Genomic DNA, 11,194 nt, shown 5'->3' on the forward strand with positions numbered 1-11,194 from the left:
AATTGGGATATTAGGCCACACCCCCTGGCATCACCATTGTTTCACACAGAGCTAGTTTAGTGTAGTGGTTAAGTCTGCGGACTCTTTTCTGGGAGAACTGGGTTTGATTCCCCACTCCTCCATTTGCACCTGCTGGAATGGCCTTGGGTTAGCCCAGGGGTGGGGAACAGTGGCTCTTCAGATGTTTTCTGCCTACAACTCCCATCAGCCCCAGCCAGCATGGCCAATGGCTGGGGCTGATGGGAGTTGTTGGCAAAAAACATCTGGAGAGCCACTGTTCCCCACCCCTGGACTAGCCATAGCTCTCGCAGAGGTTGTCCTTGAAAGGGCAGCTGCTGTGAGAGCTCTCTCAGCCCCACCCACCTCACAGGGTGTCTGTTGTGGATGGAGAAGATATAGGAGAAGGGCGGAATATAAATCTGCAGTCTTTTTTGTACTAGAAGCCCAGCAGGAACTCATTTGCATATTAGGCCACACTTCCTGACACCAAGCCAGCTGGAACTGCATTCCTACTCAAAAAAAGCCCTCTGCAGATTGATAGTTCCAGAGAAGAGGGTCAAGTTCAGAGGGAGTATTCTACAAACACGGGAGATCGCTCAATTTGCAGGAAAAAATGTCTCTCCCCAAATTAAAGGGGGGGGGCTATATTTTCCCAAAACAAATGTATTGCCTGAGCAAATGCAAACAATGTAAACCTACTACCGGTATGAGTGGGGAGAAGAGGAGGGGGAGGAGCCATTGGAGGGCCTGCTGCTGATTCCAGCCCCACCGCTGTGCTGCTCCTCTGTTGATTGACAGGTGGGCGAGCAGGAAGGGGAGGAGAAAGAAGAGTTGCCGCTACCCTCTCTCCACTGCCAGTGTCAGCTCCACCACTACTGCCTCTCCTCAAACTCTGTGAGCAGGGAAGGAGGAACAGGAGCCAGCTCACCTCCTGCTGTCTTCTCCATTGCAGAAGTGGGTAGGGGAGGAGAACTTGAAGCCCTGCTCACTCCACTGACACCTGCCCTGTCCTGCCCCCTCTCCTTTGCAGGTGTGGGTAGGGGTGGAGTAAGAGGACTGATACCCTCCCCCCACACCATGTGAGCCAGGCAGGCAGGTGGGGAGCAGGGACCAGGACTGGCGGCATTGTGGGTGAATTGACTGACACAAGAGTAGCTGGCCCAGTGGCAGTGAGAGAGGGGCAGGGGGAGGATGGGATTCTTCACCATAACAACTCTGAGTCTTCCAGGTGCCTCCTTGTTCCTATTTTCTGGAAGAGCCCTTTACAAGGTTTTGTTAGAGCATGCCATAACTGAACTGACATAAGTCAACTAATTTTTATTGATTCCTCTTCTAAAATAAATTCAGTCAACAAATGCTTGCAAGGCTATTGTGTATTCCATATAACGTGGGCTACATTTCCCCTAAACAAATGTTGCCTGCGCAAATGCAGAAATGTGGTTTTGCATGCAAATAACTAAGACTTGCTTCTATACAGCAATGCTTACATCCAGAGCTTCCCCCCCTTTAAGCAGGAACGCACAGTTCTGGCTGCCTTGGTGTCAGGGGGTGTGACTTAACATGCAAATGAGTTTCTGCTGGGCTTTTGCTACAAAATGCCCTATGCAAAACAATGGTGATGTCAGGGAGCATGGCCTAATATGCAAATGAGTTCCTGCTGGGCTTTTGCTACAAAAAAAGCCCTGCTTACATCAATAAATGTATAAAAGAGCAAGAGTCTACCTTAAAGAGTAACAACGCTTGTGGCAGGGTAGGAGGTTTCTTGAGTCACGGCTCACTTCTTCAGATACCAACTTGTCTATGTCAATAAATGTAGGTAAGTTGCTGTACAGAGTTGCCAGCATGTTTGTAAACCTCCGTGGAGGCTCCATTAATCCAACACCCTTTTAAAGCTGTCTCCACTCCTGGCTATCACTGCCTATTCCAGAGTGTAGTTAGTAGCTGAGTAAAGAAGTATTTCCTTTTGTCTGTCCGGAATCTATTGCCCATCAACTTAATTGGATCCCCTGCATGTTGTATATTGAACTCTGTCTTGCCAGAGATTGACCAACACTGCCCACTAGGCTTCAAAGCTTTGTCCAATCAGGAAAGAGACTAGGGCTGCCAAGCTCCCGGGTGCGGTGGGGGTTCTCCCGCCCTGGAGGTCCCCAACCCGCTGGCCCACAGTGGGCCAGCAGGTGATCCCCCCAATGTTGCCAGCACGATGATGTCACTCACAAGTGACATCATTGCACTGGTGGCATTGTGCACCAGCTGCTCTAGGAGCTTCTGGAAAACTCTATGGTTTCCCCAGACGCTCTAGCAATTTGGTACCATAGAGTTTTCCATCCCAAACTTCTAAAGCGTCCAGGAAAACCATAGAGTTTTTCCAGAAGCTCCTAGAGCGACTGATGTGTGACTGTCACATTCTCAGGGTGCAGGCAGGCCGAAGTCCAAAGCCAGTCCAAGGTCAAAGTCCAGGAAATCAAGCAGGAGTCAAGTCACCAATGCAGAATCACAAACCGGAATCAGAAGTCAATGTCCAAAAGCCAAAAGGTCAGGGTGCCAAGGAAATCAAGCAGATCAGGAAGGAGCATGGATGCAAGCCAGCGAATAGACTTGTTTCTTCCACAAGTTACCAGGTCCTGGATGGGAGCTATATAGGAGCCTCAATCAGCCTGTTCCCTGGGTGGCAGTGACTCTGCTAGAACTCGGGGCTGAGAGATCTGAAGCATCGGCATGCCTCATGCCTTCGCTCTGAAAGTTCTTTCTGGAGCCTGCTTCGAACTCGAGATGGGAGGAGAGCTTGGAGGAGATTGATCATCAACAGCTGACACTGGTGCCTGGAGAGTGATTGATGGGCCAGCTGCTGTTTGTTCAGCTGAGGAACTAGCTGGCAACTCTTCCAGGTCTATTGACCCTTCCAGCTCCCCCTCATCAGGGCTCATGACACGGATGTTGCTGCCATGGTGACGTGAGTAACAGCACTGTGCTACACACACACACAGCTTGCATGAAGAAAGTCCCCTGCTGTAGGCCACAGGGGCTTGGCAACCCTAAAAGAGACTGTTTTGGAGGAAACTGTCCTGATTGGGCCTTTGACGAACATTTGGATTGGCTGACTTTTGGGACACTTGTAACATTGTATATAGTTATTAAAAGATGATTGGCTAGAGGCAATGTCTGGAGTGTATATAAATGGGGATATTGTCGAGCTGTTTTTGTGTTGTGCTTTGTGAGCTGAATAAATCAGTTGCTGTTTTCAAAGAAGAGCTGTTCCAGCTTCAGTTTATAATACCACCCTGTTCTAGTATTATGGGAAAGCAGAACAGGCTGCTGCTCTCTGCACACTTTCTGCAAACCCATGCATAACTTTAGAACCCTCTACTATATGCTGTCCATTTCGTCCTTCCTCCAAATGTCTGGATTTCACGTACATATTAAAAGGGCCCCCCCCCCACGCTGCTTTTGCAGGATTGCCTAAACCAGGAATCCTCAACCTGTGAACAGATTGGAATTCTGATGTAAGCCAGTGGGAAGGGAACAATCACAAAATGGCTGCTGCAGGAGGTGGAGCAAAACACAAAATGTTTTATAACATAGCGTTTGGCCGTTGCCAGGAAAAGTATCCAGAGGTCATAGCGCCCTAACTCATTGCCTAAACAAAGAGAATATCCTCAAGATGCCTTCCTTCAACTGGGACCTGAGGAGCCGCCAGAATTACAGTTCAGCCTACAGAGAGGGTGGGCTCATTGTATCCTACTAAAATCCTTGTTTCCCCCAGGCTCCGTCCCCAAATCTCGAGGAATTTCCCAATCTGGATTTCCGCCCCTCCTCCCGACTAACTCCTTTCTCCCCGGCTATGCATTGCTAAAAAGACATGGCTCATCACGCGCTGTCCGCCGGGGAGGATCTGTGCCCTGCGCCTCCCCCTGGGGCTGGGGTATTAACTCCACTGCCCACCCAACACAGCCTCAACTTGGGCGCAGCAGTTGCGAGGCGGCCCCTTTAAGGGGAGAGGACGCGCCTGCAACAAACCTGACGTCATCCCCATGTGCCCGGAAGCGTCGCGTGCTGCAACAGGGCGAGCTCCTCGGGAGTAAGCCCCACGTATGCCTGTGCATTGGATCGCGGCCTCTGCAGAGGAGATGGCAGCGGGGGCAGGACAGGTAAGGGGGCGGGGGGAGGAAGGGATGGTGTTGCATCTGCGAAGGGGCTGGATTCTTTTAGGCAAAGGCCACCCAGTGGCAAACTTCTGTGTGTGGGGGAGGGATATTCGGGAAAAGATGCATTTCCCCCCAACTCCAGATGCAGAAATTCCTGGAGATTTTTTGGGGGGATGGGGTGGAACCTGCGAAGAGCAGGATTATAAGGAAGGGAAAAGAGGGACCTTGGCAAGATAAAAAGCATAGAGCTTACCTTTCGAAAGTGCCGTTTCCTCTTCCAGGGGAACTGATCTGTGTAGCCTGGAGATCAGCTGGACCAGCTTGGCCGCGGAGCTCCCCACCCCCCTCCTCCAGCATTTCAGTCGCGACTTCCAGTAGGGGTGGGTGGGGCTTGGCTTGTGGCATGGGAGCGATGTGGGGCGGTGGGCGCGAAAGAAACATCTTTTCCTGGCCGCACTTGTCCTATGCTTTACGGTTGTCTCCTGAATGGAGCTGGCAGCCTCCGGGGTATGGTGGTGGGGATCTCCCGGAATTGCCACTGATTCCTGAACTGCAGAGATTAGTTTCCCTGGAGGAAATGGCAGCTTTGGAGGGTGGGCTCTATGCCATCACGTCCCTGCGGAGCTTCCTTCCCTCCCCAGGCTCCCTCCCTAAACCTCCAGGAATTTCCTAACGTGGACTTGGCAACGCTACGTGTCCCACAGCAGGGGTGTCTTCGAAGCATGTCGGCGAATGCCATGTTTCTGTGGCTCCTAGGCCAGCCTCCGTTTCCCCAACATCTATAACCACATTTTTTGGTAGGAGAAATGCTTGGGCTCTTTCTGCACGCCATCCAGCCAGCTTTGGATTTGAGGAATATCTACTGGCAGGTTCAGTGGGGCCCCTCCAGGATTGGTGCTGGGGTCTCTGGTAATAACCTGACTTACTCAGTGATGAATGAGAACAGTGTGAGTGGTTACATATGACAGTGAACTGTGTGCGTGGTTGTGCATGACAGGGTAGTCCAGGCTAATATCTGGAAGGGCTCCAAGGAAACCCACGGTTGTGACACAGAGGCAGGCCATGGCAAACCAATAAACCACCTCTTGCCATTAAAAAAATTCTCAAGTCTAGCTTGCCACCTAGTGGTACATAATGTTGAAAGAGCTAAGGCAGGGGTGGCCAATGGTAGCTCTCCAGATGTTTTTTGCCTACAACTCCCATCAGCCCCAGCCATTGGCTATGCTGGCTGGGGCTGATGGGAGTTGCAGGCAAAAACATCTGGAAAGCTACCGTTGGCCACTCCTGAGCTAGGGCATCTGGCTGCCAGATAATCTTAGGATCTCCTGATAGTTCTACACACAAGGCCATACTATAGTTATTAGTGAATGGATGGTGATGGTGAAATCCAATGTAGACCGTAAATCTACTTATTTATTAATTAATTTATACCCTGCCTTGTTCCTCAATGGGGACTCAAACTGGCTTACATCATTTTATCCTCATGAAACTTTGTGAGGAAGGTTAGCCTGGGACAGCATGAGTGGCCCAAGATCACCCAGCAAGCTTCCATGCTGTGACTGGGGATTTGAACTTGGGTTTTCCAGAAACTAATCCAACCCTCTTAACCACTACACCACACTGGCTCTCGGAAGAATCTCTTCTTGCTGGATGCCATAAAATGGCTCATGAGCTTCGATGGAAGTGATGCAGGTTGGGATCCCATAAAGACATTGATGGAGTCTGCATTGGCTGGAGTGGATTTCAGGGTTGTGGTGAATGATGTTCAAGGGTGTGGTCACAGTGGCAAAAGCAGAGTTTGGAATGATTAGGGAAGGGATTCAAAATGGCATCTGAAGTCTCAGTGATGAAGACGGGCTGTGCATCAAGTAAATAACACCAATGCCTGCTGGCCTGCCTACAATCTCTGGGTAGCTGGGTTGGGACAGCACTCAACAGTTTATCATAAGGGAAAGGTATAAAAGAGAGCAGCTGAACTGATCAGGAGGCTGGAGCACCGTTCCTGTGTGGAAAATGCTCACCTGTTTTGGGCTTCTTAATAAAAAAAAGTGGAGATGACTGGTCTGTCTATGGAGAGAGGTTTCTTCTTGCAGCTTTCCTAAAGTGGTTCCAGGACAGAACAGGTCAGGTTGTGTGATCCCCCAGGCCAAGCGCTGCCACATCAATAAACAGCAGCAGCTCAGAGGCCTGTCTTGTTTGGCATAGGGCACTTTCAACATAAGAAGCCATGTTGGATCAGGCTAGTGGCCCATCCAGTCCAACAGTCTGTGTCACACAACGGCCAGAAGCCAAGTGTCATCAGAAGGTCCACCAGTGGAGCCAAAATTCCAGATGCCCTCCACTGTGGCCCCCTAAGCACCAAGAACACTGAGCATCACTGTTCCAGACAGAGTGTTCCATCTAAGTGTTGTAGCTAATAGCCACTCAGGGACCTCTGCACCATATGTTTATCCAATCCCCTCTTGAAGCTGCCCATATTTGTAGTTGCCACCGCTTCCTGCAGCAATAAATTCCATGTGTTAGTTACTCTTTGGGTGAAGAAGCACTTCCTTTTATCTGTTCTAAGCTTACTGCTCATCGATTTCATTGAGTGCCCATGAGTTCTTGTATTGTGAAAAAGGGAGAAAAGTACCGATACTTCTCTACCCTCCCTATCCCATGCATAACTCTGTAAACCTATATCATATCACTCCTCAGACTAAAAAGCCCTCACCTTGTAAACCTTTCTTCATAGGGAAGGGGTTCCATCCCCATAATTATTTAGTTGCCCTTCTCTGCACCTTTCCCAATGCTATATCTTTTTCAAGATACAGTGACCAGAACTGTAGACAATATTCCAAATGAGGCGATATAATAGATTTATACAAGGGTATTATTATGCAGGCTGATTTTTCAGTCCCCTCCATAATTCCCAGCATAGCATTTGCGCTTTTTATTGCAGTCACACGCTGAGTCAACATCTTTAGTGAGTTATCTTCCATGACTCCAAGATCTTTCTCCTAGTCAGTTACTGCCCTTTCAGATTCAACAAAATATATTTATAGTTTGGATTTTTAAGAAAGGTTTGGTTTGGGGGACTTTGTCCTTTAGCCTAGTCTGTCCTGCTGTGTTACCCTCAGTGCTCTGCTGAGCCTTTGTTTGGCTGGAAAGAATTGACATTTAGAAGAAATCAGCAGTGGAATAATAATTCTGTGATCCGTAATTCCCCTCTTTGCCATTTTCATAACATTGCTGTTGTTTTTCTCTGGGAAGAACATCTGGCGACTCAAGCATTTTCAAGTTTGCTCTCTAGTGGGCAGCAGTGTTTATACATCTGCTAGACTTTTGCCTTACAGTCACGGTCTATTACTGGCCTGAGCAGCAGACAGACCTTGACCCTCTGAGCTACTTGGTGCCTGTTGAGGGTTGGGATCTTGCAAAGTTGGTCTGACTAGGCCGACTTCCATCTGTGCATGTGTGCTTTGTACATTTATACACAGCAGGGACAACAGAAATTCCAATGAAAGGGCGGGGGGGAGGGGAGCACTAATAAAGCCTGCTTTATTAGACTAAGATTTGGAATTCTGGTTGTGTCCTGAAGTATTATAATAAATGCCCTTTTGCTTGGAACTGGTTGGATCATTCCTTCCTTACTTCCTTGGTTCCCCCTCTCCCCTTTCTTTTTTGTTTTAAATGAAACCAACACAATTTACAACAGTAATTCAAGGCTGCCCTGACCTGGATCAGATCTTGGAAGCTAAGTTGGGTTGGTCCTAGTTAGTAATTGGATAGGAGACCATCAGGAATACCAGGTTGGTGCGCAGAGGCAGGCAATGGCAAACCATCTCTGAACAGACCTTGTCTTGAGGCAAAAAATAGCAAAAAAAAAATAAATCAGGGTAAATGTATTTTTTGTTTTGTTTTGTATCAAACGTTAGTTGCTGAGTGGGATTGCTATCTTTTTTTTCCAGGCTGTGCATTAATTCAGTTTAATTTCATAACTTCATTCATGTGAATCCCGTCTGAACGTCTCATGAACTAAGTTCTTTGCTGTTCGTAGACAATACTAGGCTGAGTGTGTGTGATTTAAGAGGCTAAGTGACTGCCAGGATGTAATAAAAGTTTCAGCGTCATAGACTAATCCTTTTTTAAAAAAATGGTGGGGGCAGAATTTTTTTTTTAAAGTGCAATACTTTCCCATCAAACCTATACCCATTTTGCTGCCTTAAAAACATAACATGCATCATTTGTAATTTAGCATATAAAATTGTAGTAAGTGGAATTTAAAAATACAAACACCTTAGTTTTCTATAAGCAGAACTGCAGATATGCCCAATACTGGAAATCAAGTGAACTGCAAACTACTATTTTCTGTGCTGCCTTAGCGCATGGATGTTTATATTTTTCCTCTCAAGCAGTTTCCTTGATGGAAATACCCCTCCATCAAAGGTGCTCTTCGTTAAACAGGGCACAGAAGCTGCATCTGTACTTCAGTCATTGGTTGCAGCGACCTCTTGAGGTGGAACATCAGCCACAGCTAGCAAGTTAAATCAGGCGGAACGGCAACACTCAAGCTTGGTTATAGACGTGCTTTCAAACATGGTTTCTGTTTTGCAACTGCCCACTAACAGCCAGGCCTCATTTTGGGCAGGAGCTCACAGGAGCAGAGCTCCAGAACGAGGCCCGTAGCCAGAAAATTTTGGGTGGAGGGGCCCAGGTGGAAAAAAAATGGTGGAGGGGGCCGCAGGGCTTCTGCTTTCGACCTCCACCTACCCCCAGGCGAGGATCACTTCCCCCTACTACTCAAGAGAAAGCCCATGCCTGCCTGAGCAGTCTGCGGCAGGTCAGAGTCTGACCGTGGGGTGGGGGGAACGGGGGGGGGAATGCTATCAGGGAAGAAGCCCCCCCCCCCAACCTTGTCACACCTAGTATGCGCATTTGCAGCGCTCCAACAAAACCATTTACATTGAAGGATCACAAGTGACTAATTTTCAGTCCGCTACGGCAGGCAGCTAAAATCCTTGTACTGAAAAATGATGCTTTCCCCATGAATCGCTTGGCAGTCCGCAGAACAGTCATCTGCTTACAGAAGTGGGATGGACCATTGATGGGCGGGGTGGTTGAGGCTCGTAGCGACCCTCTCCGTCTCCCCCTCTGCTCAGGCAGTAACATTTGTTACCGCTCTCAGCCCTCTAAGAAGGTCGGGTTGGAACGTGCTATTATAGCAGGGAGGAGTAAGATAGCGCGGTGCGTTCAGTCCTCGGCAAAGTCACTGTCGTTTTAACTAAGCCGCTGGTGCTGAGTGACAGCCGCCAAACAGTCATGCCGTGCTGAGCAGACTTTTATTTGTTGCTGAGGGCTTCAGGAAGGACATAACTCTCCCCCCCTCCCCCCGCACTTTAGGATGCAGGTTGTTTGGCCCAACAGGCAACCACTTCCTACTTCAGCTCGCTTGCCTTTTCTGATCTTTGTTGCCACCACCTCAGAGGCAGAGGACAGTTTGGGCAAGGGCCTGTGGTAGCACGCAGCCCCTGTCCATGCGGGCCCCAAGATGTCTGTGGCGTTTGCAGCCCCCAGGTGTTGTCGCTCTCTCTCTCACTCTCCCCCTCGCTCTCTAGCTGTCCGTCTTTCTCTCACTTCCCCCCCTCCCATGCGCTGTTGCTCTCTCTCTCTCTCCCTTTCTTACTTGCTCTCTCGCTGTTTCCTCCCCCCTTTAACTCAGCTTCACCACCTCCGCTCATCAGACCCTGCTTGGAAAGAAAGCGCATTGGGTTCCTAGAGGGCGGCTCCAATGGAGGGGCCCTATAGAGGGAAGGGGGGTTTAAACAGAGGGGCCGTGCCCCCCATGCTCCTAATGTAGCTACGGGCCTGTCCAGAATCTCTAAATTTGATTGTGCTCTTTCTTTCTCTTCCCTGCCCCCCCCTCAATATTTGCTTCTGGGCTCCACTGTTCAAACCCCCTGTGAGAATTTTGCTGAACTCTTAAGATTTGACAAACTTTCTAAGATTTTTCCCCACACGCACAAAAAGGAAAAATAACCAAAACACAAAGCAGACAGATGGAAATGTTCATCATGCCACTGTGGCTACATAGGAGAAAGTCATTCAAAAAGTATGATGGGAGTAAGGTTTTATGATGGCAATTATAATTCAAGAAGCATTTTAAGGTAGATGCTGAGCTGATATAATTTAGTACACCTTCTGGTGATGTCAGGGGTGTATGGCATATGCAAATGAGTCATGCAAATGAGTTGTGCTAATGAGCTCCAGCACCTCTTTTTCTAGGCAATGACCCCCTGCTAACAGCCAATGGTGGCTTGTCAGTCCAAAGACACGCGTCCTTAATTTGTGAAAGCGTCTACCCTGGAAAACATCGTTGGCGTCTAATGTCTTATTGGACTCTAATTCCATTCTGCTATTTCAGACTAGCACAGCTTCCAACCTGAAACAAAATTTGCCCAGTACGTGAGCTGAGCTGATAGCAGCCTCTTTTTGGCAAATATTCTGTTGACCTAAATATAAAAATAATGATACAAGAACACCCTGCAGGGTGAAAAAAGCCCAACAAATGCCAGAACAGATTTAATTTTATAAGATTGAAGGTGTGTCCATGGAAGATCTCAAGATGATACCATCTCAACCTTTGCTTTAGACTTGTTTGTACAGAGTGTGCTTATTTATCCTTTCCTAACATGCAAGCCAATTTAATCTGCAGAGAATAGAAGCCAGCATCAAAATAAGCACTGTACAGACTTGTGTAAGGCAAAGAAATGAGGCAAAGAAAATCCAGGTAACTCACTTGTCCCCTTTCCTCTACTGACTGCTCAGCTTGGCTCTGGAATGCCAGTGTGTCTTTCTGGAGTGCTTCCGGCTGCAAAGATCCATCTGGTCAGAGAGAGAACTTTGTGTTTCAAGAGGAAGCGTGAAGGCGTTTCTGATTGTCCTCCCTCCTCAAAAGCTGATTCATTTTCATCTGTTTGCGGATTCTTCCTGTGTTGTAGAAGAGTGGCCTTGTTCACCACTGTCCACAGTTTTTGTAAGGTCACGAGTCAGGTGGGCATCAGCCGTTT

This window comes from Heteronotia binoei, chromosome 14 (genome assembly GCF_032191835.1).
Source record: "Heteronotia binoei isolate CCM8104 ecotype False Entrance Well chromosome 14, APGP_CSIRO_Hbin_v1, whole genome shotgun sequence".
In the NCBI taxonomy this organism is placed as follows: Eukaryota; Metazoa; Chordata; class Lepidosauria; order Squamata; family Gekkonidae; genus Heteronotia; species Heteronotia binoei.